Genomic DNA, 15,348 nt, shown 5'->3' on the forward strand with positions numbered 1-15,348 from the left:
GGGCGTGGAGCCTACTTAAAAAAATAAAACTGATTACGATTGTACAACTTGGTGAATATACTAAAAATCATTGAATTCTGTACTTTAAAGAGAGGTGAATCATATGGTTATATGAATTATAGCTCAATAAAGCTGTTATATATAAAATATAATTTGAACATGTTTAACTTGCATAAAATATGTTCATTCCTGATTTTAAGTTATTAAAATGTCCAAGAAACCAGCTCACAATTCCCCACTGCTTTGGTCTTCTCTGAAAAAATGGTTCAGGATGTATAGACCATTTTGGGGTTTAAATAAAAATACCTCTTTAGATGAAGAATTAATGTGAGAATGTGGTAAAAGTGTCTCCCTTCTCTGTCTTTCTGGTAAAATGAGAACTCACCCAGGACTTGGATACTGCAAGTGGCCAGATAAGTGACCATTGAATTTTAGAGCAAGAGGGTGCTCTGGCAACCAGCTAAGAAGCATCCCATGAAAACATTTTTATCTTACTACAGATTCCCCCAAAGCAAATTCTGAGATATGATCTTGGGTTCAGGTGGTTTACCTGAGTGGATTCCAGCAAGAACAAGTGAGTAAGTGGAGAAAGACACACAAGGAAAAAAAAAAAACCAAAACAATAAAAGGTATAATGAAACATAGGTTGCCCAAGGTGGGCAACTGGGGCTTAATCCCAATGGGATGTTCTGTAAAGACACGTACATTATGGCTCAAAACTGCCCCAAAGGAGGATAGGGAGACTGAGGCATGTATGCACCAGCTCACGTGTGCCTTTGGTTGGGGATTGGTCTGGAGGAGTTAACTCTCCCTCACTTCTGGGCTGCATCTGCCTGCTATAGAACGAGCTTCTGCCGAAGAAATCCTTCAGCCTTAGAAAAAATAGAAACGCAGACGTTGGAGGGGAAAGCCATCAGCCTTCTGGAACCAGTTCTACAGCTACAAGCGAGCTTAGGTGGGTTGTACCGTAAAGAGGTAAAGAAACTAATCACCTACAGTCTCCGGTGACTCAACAGACATCAGAGGGTAGGGATTTCCACCACTGTCCTGGCTCAAAAGGGAAGTTCCAACTCACCCTTCCTGCCCCTGCTAATTTCCCTTCAGGATCATCATCCCACAAGTGGCAAAGACTTTTTTGATCTGTGGGGCTTCGGAGCATCTAGGACCTTCGCTAGAGGCTGGTCTACAGGAGATGAGTCCATGAGGAAGAGTGGAGGAGTCTAGGCAGTGTCTCACAGGCAGCAACAAATCTCATTTCCATCCAGGTGCTCCACAGTCCAGGGGTTGTTCCCTGGAGGTTTGTGGGACACCCATAATGACAGAAAAGGGACATTTAGGCGTGGGGCAGAGTCAATTTCCTCATAGCATCTTGGCACACCAAAGGTACTTGCCTTCTTAGCACAGTTCCCAACTTCTTCTTTTTACCCTATTGAGGCTGAGTTACTGAGAGAACTCTTTCTGCTGACTTCAGTCCAAGCCTCTCTGTACTATAGCCCCACTGGTTAGTGGCAAAATGTTAACCACAGAAATTAATACCTGGATATGTAAATTCCATGTCTCAAGGTTAGGAAATGTCAACGTAAAGAAAGCCAAACAAGGTTCCTTAGCACAGGATCTCCCAGATCTTTCGGTATGTCCATGAGCCATGACTATCCTTCAGGAGAGGTTTCAAATTCACAGATTACTCAAACCTTTTTGACCAGAAACGTTTTTCCCCAGGGAATTTCATGGAACTTATGTTCTACAGAACACACTTGGAGCCAACACTGGAATAGCCCAATCCATTCATTTTAGTGATGAGAAAACTGGAGTGTAGAGAGGCTAAGTGACTTGCACAAGTCATGCTGTAAGTTACCAATGCAGACAGAACTTGAACCCAGATCCTTCATCTCTCAGTGAGAGGCCCTTTGCTCAGTGAAAACACAATGGTTATGCCTTTGCCTGTGATGGAAAGCTCATGAGGCCTTCTTTCCCTGTTGTTTGTGTCTTAGAGAGGTATCCTCCTCCATCAGTCCAAACCAGAAGAAGGAAATATTTGTATCATCCCCACGATCAGCAACCGTCAACTAGTAGAAGTTAATGTGACGAGTTCTCACTAAGGACACAAAAAATGAGGTTTTTAAGCGGCAAGGATACTTTCTCCACTCTCTCTTGCCTCCTCTACTAGATGGATGTTAGGAACACTAGCACCCTAGGGAATGACAAAGCCATACAATTGAAGGAAGTCTGTTTTCTGAACCTGCATGTGGAGGGAAGCCACTGACTTGCCTGCAAGGAATCCCACACGAACAAGAAAGAAACTTCTATTGTGATAAACCACTGAAAGTTCTGGGTTTGCTACAATAGTTCACATTGTCCCATTTAATACACGGAAAGATGAAAAAAAAAATATGGGGCAAAAGAAGAGATGAGGGATGTCAGGAAGCATGAGATAATGGATTCAGAATTTTGGAGACACAAAGCCATTTCATCTCAACTAGAAAGAACCTGCCGCAAAACAGATCAGCCCTTATTCTCAGGAACCAAGGGGCTAGAACACACACAGCATCCCTGAGGCCATGCCCTCCCTCACCACACCTTCATTCATCACCTCGCTAAATGTTCTTTGCAGTATCTACTTCTCTCCGTTCCCACTGCCAGAACCCCAGGCTGACTCATCTTCATCTTTTAGCCAAACTATTCAAATAATTTCTAAGGGGGTTCTATCTTCCATAAGCTGTCATCATCCCTTGCCCCTTACTAAACCATTCTCCATGCTGTGTTCAGAATCACCTTCAGATCACACAAATCACAGAATGACCTACATTTTCCTCACCCATCCCCACAGCTTGAATAGCTTCAATTAATTCCCAATGTGATTACAATGAACTTCAAACTCCTTTGCAGGATGTATGGACCTCCTTTTCAGCTCTCACCTCCCCTGTCTTTGGACTGTGTTCTTCAGCCATTCTGAACCTCCTTTGACTCCTTGATTGGGTCTTGCCTCTCTTGTCTCTTAGCCGTCATATAGGATACTTCCACTTCCTGAAATGGGCTGCTCCTTTCCTTCTTCCCTGCCAAGACCTCATCTCTTCCTATCCAACAGTTTGACTCTAACTTAACTTAGCTGTCACCTTTTCTAGTAAGGCTTACCTGATCGTTTCAAACTGTGTTAGCTTTTTATTTTCTATTTGTCTATAGTACCCTGCCTATGTCCCATCACAGGACATTCATTGTCACAGCGCTAATTGTATGCCTACACATATCCTCCTCTGGAATGGTCTTTGAAGGCACAAACACCTCATTCACCACTGAATCTGACCACTGCTTGGGGGCTTAGAACAAAGCAGGTGTTTGTAAATTATTTCTTGAAGGGATGGATGAGGGAGGTAGATGGTTGGGATGGATGCCTATTCTATACAAGCCTAAGAAAAAGCTTCACTTAGGTCAGTTAGCAATGTTGTTTAACTATTAGTGAAGACAGGATTGCATTTTTCTCCTATTTATTTAATTCTGCTCCATAGGGGCACGTGGGTGGCTCAGTTGGTTAAGCGTTTTCCTTTGGCTCAGGTCATGATCCCAGGGTCCTGGGATAGAGCCCCAAGTCGGGCTCCCTGCTCAGCGTGAGCCTGTTTCTCCCCCTCCTCCCCGCTCATACTCTCTTCTCGCTATCTCTATCACTATCTCTGTCTCTCTCTCAAATAAATAAAATCTTTAAGAAAATAATTCTCCATAAAATGTCTTTTAACATGTGATAGTCTAAAGTTGCTGCGTTTGCCTGTTTTAAAGGATTTGATTAATTGATTTTGTGTATTTACTAATGTCAGTGGAGAAGCCACACATCTCACTCAGTCTCTACAAGCCAGGACTATAGAGAAATCTGGCTGGTTGGTCACAAGGAATGAAGCATGCACAGGGTTAAGAGTTTGGCTCTGAAGTCAGGATGTCTGTGTTGAGTCCTGCCATAAGATTTACCACAACCATACGACCTCAGGCAATGAAATGATGTTTCCATAATCCTTAACAGAGTGTCTGGTACATATTAAGAGTTTAACAGCTGGTAGCAATAGTTATTAATGTATTCGCTACAGAAACTAATATTAATTTTATCATTATTCTGCCCTACTATTGTCCTTAGATCGTGACGGAGACATCACCAGGAGGTTGTACACTGTGTGCAGGAAAAGTAACCAACCACGACCAGCCCTGTGAGATCATCAGGGAAGACCTAATTCTTGTCATTGGACAGACAAGAAAAGCCACAGTCAGCAGGGTGAGGAGACCTGCTCCTAGTCACGTAGCCAGTCAGGGCAGAACTGAGACTCAAAGAACTTCTGATTCCAAAGCCAGCTCTCTTTCCACTACACTGCACGGCCTCTGGGCATTAGCACTTCCAGATCCTACAGGCTTCCAAGTTTCTAAGATCAAATAGGACTTAGGATTCCAAATAAGCACACTGGGACGGACTGTTCCCCTCTCTCCATTCATAGGTGCTTGAGACTCTGGGCTCCCAGAGCATTCTGCCCAGGCTACAGCACTCAGGGATGTGGGCCCTCTCCCCAGGCTCCCCTCTGCCAAGAGGCCAGACTGGCTCCCACAGAGACCGTAGTGTCCTTTTATGAAGTACCTTCTGCAAATACCCCAGGACCAGGCTGGGAATGTCAGTTACCCCCTGTCCTCCAAAAGTCAGAGATGCTGGGTAGATGTGTACCACTGAGACTGAATACACTTGCCACTTGAGCGAACATAAGGGTGTGCTAAGTCTCTGAAGTCTAGTTCTACGTGCAAACTGCCAAAGTAGATAATACACAAAGTACTCGGAAAGTCATAGATTGCCCAAGCTTGATAGGACCTGACCTTACCTTTGTCTGAACTATTTATTTTGTAGAGAAAATCTGAGCATAGGAAAGGGCAGGAACAAATATCCAGGCTTTGCTTGGGGGGGGGGGGGGGGGGGGTCTGTTCTGAGTTTCATCACACTAATATACATTTTTTCTGGAACATCATTGTAATTGGATAACCCTTATGGAGATGGACTGGCTCAGATGTAGAAACCTGCTTAGAGCATTTACCATCCCTGTGGTGAGCCATTTTTGACAGAGGTCATCTTTAGTGATCTGGAACAGATCCTGAGGATGAGATGATTGTTGGAGCGGGGGGCTGTATTAGTCTGGGGTCTTTGTTTAACAGGACCCCTAAGAGAGTCCATATAGAGGTGTGGACGATTCTAGAGCTGTCAAGAATGATGCTCATTGCTGGTTTTTCAGTATACAGAGAAATGCTCTGGAAAGATGAGATATTCATCAGGATCTGTGAGTCAAGCCAAAAGGCCAGATCAGGGAAGTGGCTATCAGCCATCCAGTTGCAGGGGGTAGCTCTTGAATGGGATTAGGGAATTCCCAGGCACCTGCCTTACCCATTAGCCTAGTGCCCTTCATAGGTGGGAGGGAAATTTTAAAGGGACCAACCTCTGTTCATTAGTTCTTGGAAACGGAGGTCTTCAAGGTCCTATGGAAACTCATAGGAGATCCCTGAACCGGGACTTGCTCCAATCAGACAGACAGACAACGTATCTAATGTCCTCTGTTCTTCACAGTGTCCCAGTCATAGATCAGGGACAGGCAGTTCCCTAGAGTATGGTGGTGCTGTGCCAGAGAACTAAAGGAAGTCTGTCCATAGCAGACATCCATTCCCAGGAATGGAGAGCTGGAAATAGATCCGAAGGGGAAAATCTCCATCTCTTAATTCCATCCCATCTAAGTCAGAAGACAGCATTTTTTTTTTTTTTTTTTTTTTTTTTTTAAGTCTTAAACCTTCAGTACCCTTTTTGGTAGGGGTGCATGGAAAAGTCTGAATACACATCGGACAGATGACTAGATAGATAAATGAATGAAAGAATAAAGTGAGTGTTCGAGTTCATGAGTAAATGCACAAACTATCCAGGCTGAGATACTGTGGAGATACACAAGAGAATTGCAAAACCTTCATAACTCATGCATACATTTGCATGATTCTGGGCTGAAAAAAGTTGTTTATTTGTTTATTTAATTCCTATCGGTACGGCGTTTCCTCTTCTGTTCTTTACTCTCCTGAACTGTGTATAACAAGAAACCTTTAACTATTTCGTTCTCTGAACATTTGGGCAGAATGAAAATAACTTTTTGGTGTTATTTCTCTAGCCAGCCGAACATTTGTTCCCAATCCAGAGCCCAAATGAGTTATTTTTCACTTAAACTCTCTCAGTCTTGTCTGTTGCCACCACCTGGCCTTGTCACCGCAATATTCCTTAATACCCTAGTAGGGAAAAGGCAAACTGGAGGCAGAAGACAGCAAAGCAGTGGAATGGAGCGGGGCGGCGGGGGTGGGGGTGGGGTGGGGCCTCTGGAGACAGACAGCCCTGGGCCGTGGGGTCCTGAGTCCAGCATCTGATAAAGTGGCTTTGGGCAAGTTACCAGCTTCTGGATAATAATGAAACATGCACTGTGAATGTAAGTAGTCATGCAGGGAAAGTACATTGTATCATGTCTATTACACAATGAGTGCTCAGTAAATTTTAGTTACTGTTATTCTATTGTATTGTTATGTTACATTGCATTACATGGTGTTGCATTACATCATATTACATGGTGTTGTACATATTGTAGGATATACAGCACTAGTAAACTTACATGGCCTTGCAGAACCAGGGCCTATGGGTGTGTTGGCCAAAGTCACACCCTTCAAAAATATCTCCTCTAATCACTTCTTAACTTTCTTTCCCAGACTCAAGACCACTCCTTAGTTCTCTATTACCTACATCTAGAAAGTAGAACACAGTGCTCTTCAAGGAGAAAACCTACTTGCCCCTCCTGTCAAACTCTGAGCCGCATCTGGGGCCAGGCTAATCCTGGCTGTCCTGCAGTGCTTTCTCCTCCTTCCCACTCAGAAGTCACCAGAGTTCAGAGTCCTGAAGGGAGCTCTGTGTCTGTGGAAGAAAATGCACTTCGATCTCCTTTGTTGACCTGACTTTCACCCTTCCTTTCCAGCATTCCAAGCTCCCACTCACATCAACAAGCTGCATTTTTAAAAGCTGGTTGGGATTATGAAAGCTGAAGGTTGTTAGGCGAGCTCAAGGATAGGGCCAAAGCTGAGTCTGGCAGCTTACTTTACTCCCTGCACTGGGGCAGTCAAGGCCCGGGGAGGGTCGATGCAAGGCTAGGGTTTTCTAGTAGGCTTGGACTGTGGGCCTTACTCTAGGGAAAGGATTTGGAGCTACAGACAAGTCATCAGATCAGAGAAAACAGGTATGTTGACCTGTCACAACTCTATCCTTAGAGTTGGTTACCCTCTCTTCTATCTCCTTCACATTATAGAACCACCATTTCTAAGGGGTGGCAACATGCTCACGGAAGATAGAACCCCTCCCCCAGCCTGAGAGAATGAAACATAATTGGCTTAGGCCAAACAGGGCAATCTCATTCCCCTTTCCCCGTGATTGACTTGGGAGTGGGCATGTGACCCAATTCTGAGCATTGAGACTAAAGGGGCAATCTACTGATGGATTCTTCCCAAAAAGATTTGTGTTTTCTGTTACAAAAGGTAATAGAAAATTCCTTCTGGCCTAACGTGAATATAATTGCATGGAAACATGATACTTGGAGCTACAGCAACCATTTTGTGATCATGAGGAAACAAGCCAAAGGGCACAGGATAAAAGTGAAGAGATGGAACATGGGGTTTTAGATAGTAGCATTAAACCGTTGAACCAATTTGGAAACAGTGTCTTCTAGACTTTTCTAATCTGTGAGGTGATTAAAATTTTCTATTGTTTTAGCCACTATTTCTTTTCTGCTACTTTATTTGCAACCAAACGCATCTTATCTGATATAAACACCATCCAACTCACGTTGCAATTTTTATATTTCCTATCTGTGGATTCTGTCTCTCATTTGTGTACTTTTAACATTGAATATGATCCTGGCCCTTGGTAAGGGTCAATGAATGTTTGTTGAAAAAGTGTTTAGGTGATAAAAACATCTGAAGTGTGTGTGTGCGCATGCTCGCATGCACACACAATGGAATATTACACAGCCATAAAAAATGAGATCTTGCTGTTTGTGACAGCATGCATGGACCTAGAGGGTATTATGCTAAGTGAGGGAAGTCAGACAGAAAGGCAAATATCATATGATTTCATTCATATGTGGAATCTAACCAACAAAATGAACAAATAAAAAGCAGAAGCAGACCCATAAATTCAGAGAATAAACTGATGGGTTGCCAGAGGGGAGTGGGATGACAAAATGGGTGAAGGGGAGTGGGAGACACAGGTTTCCAGTTATGGAATGTGTAAGTCACGGGGATGAAAGGCAGAGCACAGGGAATAGAATCAGTGGCATAATTGGGTTTTATGGTGACAGATGGCAGCTACACTTGTGGGGAGCACAGCATGAGACATAAACATGTTGATTCACTATGTTGCACACCTGAGACTAATGTAACATTGTGTGCCAACTATACTCAAATAAAAAAATTAAAAACTTCTGGAGTTGGTGAAGCATGAGGTTTAGGATTCAATTTTAGGTTTAATAAAATTCTTGCTTCCCTCCCTGCCAGGGACTCCTTCATCTCTGATCCTTCGCTGGAGCCAGAGAATGGTTGAGAACTATGAACTATGGTGTTGTGGCTAGTAGTGAAAACTATTTCCTGAGAATTCTCAGCAGTTCCCTTCAGCCATGTTTAGATTGGTTCTGGGGCGATCACGTTTCCTGAACTTGAATCAGTGTACATCATCAATGGAGCATTTAAATTGGCATTGTCCTAGAAAATGTAGGACATGTGCTCTATACATTTGGCAAGCACTTAGGCAACATCTCTCATCTGCCAGGCACTTTATGATGCACTGGAGATGTAGAGATGAATGACCACAGAGCCCCTATCCTTGAAAATCTGACAGTGAGAAGACAGGATGTTACAACCTAACTAGAGGTATTTATAAAGTATCATATCCCGCGTGGAGCATAGCATGGAGTATGCATACCCCCCTCAGTGCTACCCCTGAGTTAATCAAGCAAACCAAATTCCTAGGCACATGCCTTTGACAAAATGATGTCCATGAGAACCTTCCAAGCTTGGTCTTCCCCAGCTGAGTTTCTTTGGGGAGGTGACTCTGCTCTCATCACCCAAAGTTCTCAACATTTACCACCTACCCTCCAGAGGCACCCTTTGCCCAGAACACACCTCTGCATGGGTCACACAGAGCAGTTATTTCATGAGGGAAACAAGTTTGATAATTGTGTGAAGATTTTTTTTGGGGGGGGGGAGGGGTGCTTTTCTAGGTGAAGGGGATTATAAATAGTGCCTTGCTTCCCTATGAATCAGCAAATGTAGAGAAAATACAGATCAGATCCCATTCTCCTACTTAGCTAAGGCCAGAGGTCTTGTGCTCAGCATCTCTGGTCCATTAGCCCCAAGGGCACCTTTTAGTTCTACATGGACCCTAAGTGCACAAACATAGACTTACTAATTTCCCTGCTGGTTTACCTTTTGTAGACATGGCCAGGAACTGGTTTTTCTATTGTTCTTTCCTAACCTATGAGCCTTTCCAGCCTCCCTTATATAACCTTCTCCGCCCCCTCTCCTATTGTCTAGTCATCGAGCTCTTAGGGATGCCCTGGCCTTCTGTTGGTGGCTCAGCTCTATTTTTTCCTTCTTGGCGAGGCCCTGATTCCAGAGCCTGACTGCCTGGGAATAGATCTCAGCTTCTCCACTTAATAGCTGTGGGATTCAAGTTACTCTTATTCCCTTCAGCGCAGTTACTGCTTCTGTAAATTGGAGATCCACCACCTCTCCTTCCAGAGTTACCATCATCGGCTTCCCATTTGTCAACTTGGACCACGGACTCCCTCTTAGCTAATCTCCTACTCTAATCATTTGCCATCCAGATTCATGGTTGGGGAGCCACAAGCAGAACCATCACTCTATTTAAGACTCATTCTGCATCTGAGTTTATGCCCTTTGTGAAAAGTCAAACTGTGTACTTATTTGTGTATTTTTTCTGTACATAGGTTACACTTCAGTAAGGTATTTACTTCAATTTTTTGCATTTATGTTAAATCTGTGTAGCCAGGCAGGGCTTACTTCCTCATTCTGCTCTTTTACTTTCTTTGATTCAAAAGGATTACACATGAATACAGTTATTTTAGAAAAATAATATGAAAAGAACAGCCAGAGAATGAAAATTAAAACCCATCCATTATTATCCCCAGCACCCAAGAACAACCCCAGCTATTTGAGAAGGTGTGTATCATTTTTACAAGGAAAAGAATATGTTAATACTCTTTTCTAACCTTTTTCCTGTAACCTACCTCTGAATTTCAGGATATTATTTTTAAAGGCTGTGTTATACTCCATTAAATAGGTATAGCACAATTATTTAACCAAACCCTACAAAAGACATATTGATGGTTCCACTATTTAACAGTGTTGCTCTGAACGGCTTCGGGGCTAAATCATTGCATTGCACTGGGGTATCATTCAAATTGCATTTCAATTATTCATGCCATTCATTCCAGTTTAGATTTCTTGGTCTGTGCAGGCATCCCGAATTGCTTTATTATGCATTACATCTTCTGGGCTCGTCTTCTGAGAGATTTGTATTTCACGGAAACAAATCATGAGCTTGAAGCAGCCATTTTCAGACATACGATGGGAAGGAACAGAGGCACTTTGGGTCACACATCCCTTTGCTAGTGTGGGCGAGAACAGGGAGCATCACACTCAAGACACCCTGACTCGCTGGGGACTAAGGCTGCTCAGGAGCCCTGTTCCAGCACAGAGTGGCATTTGCATCCTGAGTGTTACTTGCAACGTTTCTAGGTGCTAATGACTACAAATTGCTAATGGCTGTGAAAAGCTAATTGTCATGCAAGGTGTTTCTCCTCTCCCCCAAATGCCAGGAGAGCTCACAGCCACAGTTAAACAGAGATCTCATGAGCGTCTCCGACACAGTCCTCAAGGGGAGTCCTCCTCGCAGCCTGGCAAATAACCAAGCCTCCTCTGCAAATCCAGAGCCGAGAGGCTTTGTGCCTGGCCAGCAACACCGAACAAGGAGGCAAAAGATGTAGGAAACATTTCCCGTGAGAAAACAGGAAATGGGATGGTACTACCACACTCCAGCAGCAAACCCCAGGAAATGCAAAGGACGTAGGCATGTCTCCCCAAAATAAGGATGTGGTAGCTGGCTGCACCAGGCACCCTGCCTAGTGTCTCCTGGCTTCTTCTCTTTCCATTATCCGCACTTTACAGTGGAGCATGCTGAGGCTCAGAGACTGAATAATTTCCCCCAAATCCTTTAGCAGATTACAAATCTGGGACATGCTTCTCAACCTTTTTACTCTAGAGGCCAGATTCTTAACCACAGCCTAATAGTACTTCTTGAAAACCAGTGGGCTAGCTTCAGACCATGCTGGGGCATGAGTGTGCGTGTGCATTAAGAATTTGAACACCGGGCGCCTGGGTGGCTCAGATGGTTAAGCGTCTGCCTTCGGCTCAGGTCATGATCTCAGGGTCCTGGGATCGAGTCCCGCATCAGGCTCCCTGCTCCTTGGGAGCCTGCTTCTCGCTCTGCCTCTCTCTCTCTCTCATGAATAAATAAATAAAATCTTTAAAAAAAAAAAAGAATTTGAACACCACATTTAATTCATCATATGCCGTGATTACTTATGGAAGGTGGTCCGGTTAAAACCAACAGCGAGCTCACATGGCTGATGAATGTTTCTTCCTATTATCGAAGGTGCAGTGTCTCCCTCTGTTTCCGCTCAAGTCCTGTATGCTCTGCTCTCCATTTTTTTTTTTTTAAATCTATTCTGTGGATTATTTCCCTGTTATTAGTATCTATTATTTCCCTGTCCTTTGACTTAAGTTTAACAATCTAATAAGGCAAACTTAGGCACAGGAATGCTTATTTGAATTTCACGGTGCTGCGGCGTTTGCAAACCCTTTCTCTGTTTCTCAAGGGACCCAGTTATTCAGCTGGAAATCGGAGTCTCGGCACCACCTGCCCCCAGCCCCAAATTTTAAAAATGTATCCTCCAACAATCCACCTTCCTTTGTCCAGGCCCCATGGTAATTTGCTTCTTTGTGCTGGTAATTTCACATGCAAAACTGTGCTTTCAATTCTGTACAACCAAGAAAAAAAAAAAAATCAAACCACCAGCAATAGAAATGGAAAGAGAAGCCACGTCTTGAATTGCCACGATGACGGTTTGTTCGAGTTCATTCTACATACTCTGAGAAAATAAAGAGGAGAGGCCGGCGGATTTGCTAACACAGGACGGAGGGAAGAACGTTGAAAAGCCAAACACTACCATTTACAGTTGTGGGAGAAGTTGCCCAGGCAACGCAGACACTCAAGGGATGAAGGACTGGCCGCACCTGCCATCCCGTGTTTTCCCTGCCTCATTAGCTTCACAGAGATAGCCCTTGCCTTCATTGTCTGGACTGTGAACGGGGCCAAGAACTGGCATTCAAGTTAATGTTAAACTCGCAACCAACTCGATTCAATAATAAGATTCCGTGTGAGCCAAAAAATTTAACAACAACAGAGGATCCATAGGATTTCCACTGCCTGGGGAGGGGACATGTGCTGACTACAGCTGATAAACCATCTTGGACCCAATTATTCCAGGCAGATGATGCAGTGCAGGAAGAGAACTGGATGCCAATATGTGACCTGCAAGTTCAGAGAGCAGGTGAGGGGAAGGCTGCCGAAGGGGTAAGAAAACGGGCCCACAAGAGAGTCAGTGTCTACCCCCGCCCCCAGCCTCCCGTGCTATCAGGCCTCAGTCCAGGATGGGTTACTTCAGCTCAGGTGGAGTACGGAACAGCCCCTACCATTTCTGTGGGTCACCATGGGCTGGAGCAGAATGAGAACAGCCTCTCTCCCTCGTGGCTGAGCTGACAATTGCCAGCAGCTCTCACCCCCTGGCGGGAAAGCTGGGACCATCACGTGAGAAGGTCCCTCTCTTGCTCGTATTTGGGAAATAGAAGGGCTTCCTCCAGCAACTGAGCTCACAGCCAGGGTAGGAGCGACAGTTTGCAAATGACTTCGGTGAGCTGGATACATCTTTGTGGGGTTTTTTTGCTGGAGTTTGGGACCAGGCCAAACGCATTCATGACTCCCAGAAGAAAACCCTCTCCCCCCTGTGTAAATGAGAACCATTTAGGAGAGAACTCAAAGCAATCTCCTCCCTGAAATCTGTTCTCCTGAATTTCTTTTCTTCGTGAAAGGCTCTACACCCCATCGTTTGCCTAAGCCAGCGACTTAGCAAACGTCTCTAACACCTCCCTTCCCTCACCACAGCTTTCAATTCCCCAGGCCAGCCATTTCTACGTCCTTAATATTCCTCACATTTCTCTTCTCCATTCTCACGTGTCCTGCCCTGGTTCAGGATGCCGTATTTTTCTTGCTTGAATTACTCACTGCAATAGTGACCCAAAGGTCTCCCTGCTCCCCAGGCTTGTCACCCTCCAAGCTATAGCGTTCTTCTTATCATTTTTAATCCAAATCTGATCATGTCACTTCTCTGCTAAAAATATCTGGCAATTCTCCCAAGCTCTGAGGCTAAAATTCAAACTCTTCAGCTGAGTACAAGCAACATAGAGATAGGACACATTTTAGCTACCTTGTTTCAGAAGGGTGGAGAGGGCCCTGAACACACAGAGATCTAGCACTGCTCTCTGTGGAGGTAGAATGAGGGTTACTGGGGTACTAGCTAAGTGGTTAGACAGAAGGATTGGGTTCTAGAGGGCCAAAGCACAGAGCGAGAAGCTTCCTCCCTAACAGGGTTGCCGAATCCAATATAAGGTGACCAGGTAAATTTGAATTTCAGGAAAACAATGAATTTTTTTTTTTTTTTTAGTTTACATGTGTTCTATGCCGTATTTGTTTATCTGTGGTTCAAATTCAACTGGACATCCTGTATTTTTATTTGCTAAATCTGGCGACACTGCCACACAGCACTGGGTGTGGGGTGGAAGATAAGGGTGAGCAGAATCTATCAAGACAGTCAGGAGGAGAAATCTACAGGTCAGCGTAAGGAAAAGGGCGGTTAAATATCGCACGCTACACATTACAAGTCTATCTCAATTCTATCCAGGAATATCTTCCCCAATGATAGAGAATAAGGAAGAAAGTCCCTAAGTTATGACGGAAAAGATAACAGGGCATGACAGTAGAGGACAGATTTTGAAAAATTGGAGGAGACAGTAAAAGTAAGTGGTAACTGACTGCATCATGCAGAAAGCCTGCGGGGAGAGACGCTGATTAAAGCTGCAAAAATCTGGAAAGGCCAGGAATTAGGGCTACCAGGGGGCCTCAGAAGACATTGGGGCTGGGAGTGTTCATTCTGCCTAGAAGCAAGTAGCATCCAGACACCTTCCCTCCCCCCAACTCAGAGTTGCTGGCCGACTTGCTGGAAGACAGGAACATGAGAGGCTCTGAACTTGAACACATCAGGCACAGAAAATAGCGGAAGACCTACTGAAAACACAGTACTTAACTAGTCCACACAGCGAATGCGAAGATTCCCAATCCCTTCCTTCTGGGATCTCAGATTGCGGATGCCCTGACTTAAAGGAAAACATCCACTGATATTTGCAAACAACTCACCGGGAAAATTACTGGATCCCTAACTGAATATTTACCATACTACGTGCCACCAGGCAGCCCCACCTGTGTGGAGGAATCACCCATTTGTCTTCCTCCCACCATATTCTTAGCCACGCATGGGACCACCAGGGGCGACTGATATTTAGGGAGACTTCCTAAAATGGGAGCGTGACCCCCAAATAAACCAAAGAAAGGGCCTACAAGAAACTTTCAGGAAAATGTTAACTAGTCTTCTCAGAGAAATAAATAAGAGGACGTTTTGAATTAAGGAAACAATGACATGCTATTTAGAAAAAGAAAACATTCAAAGTAAGAGACAACAAATACAAAATTAAAAATGGGGTAACAGAAAGAAAATCTTCAGGAAGACAATCGAAGACAAAGTTAAAGAAACCTGAGAAAGTAGAACAAATGACCAAAGAGACAGATTAATGGGAAAGGAGGAGCAGAAAACTAGAGAAGCAGTTCAGATCCGACATCTACCCGATAGAAATTCCAGAAAGAGAGAAGGGAGAAAATGGAAGGGAAAATTATTTAAAAGACAAAACAAAACAAGAACATGAATCTCAATTTTGAAAGGGCCCATCAAGTGTTTGAAAAAAAAAATCAAAATTTTAATTTAATTAAAGTCATGACTTAAAAACAAGAAAACATATCAAGGTACATTATCATTGATACCAGGGACAAAGAGAGCATCCTAAAAACTAGGGCCAATGGGG

This window comes from Neomonachus schauinslandi, chromosome 13, assembly GCF_002201575.2.
Source record: "Neomonachus schauinslandi chromosome 13, ASM220157v2, whole genome shotgun sequence".
Taxonomy (NCBI): domain Eukaryota; kingdom Metazoa; phylum Chordata; class Mammalia; order Carnivora; family Phocidae; genus Neomonachus; species Neomonachus schauinslandi.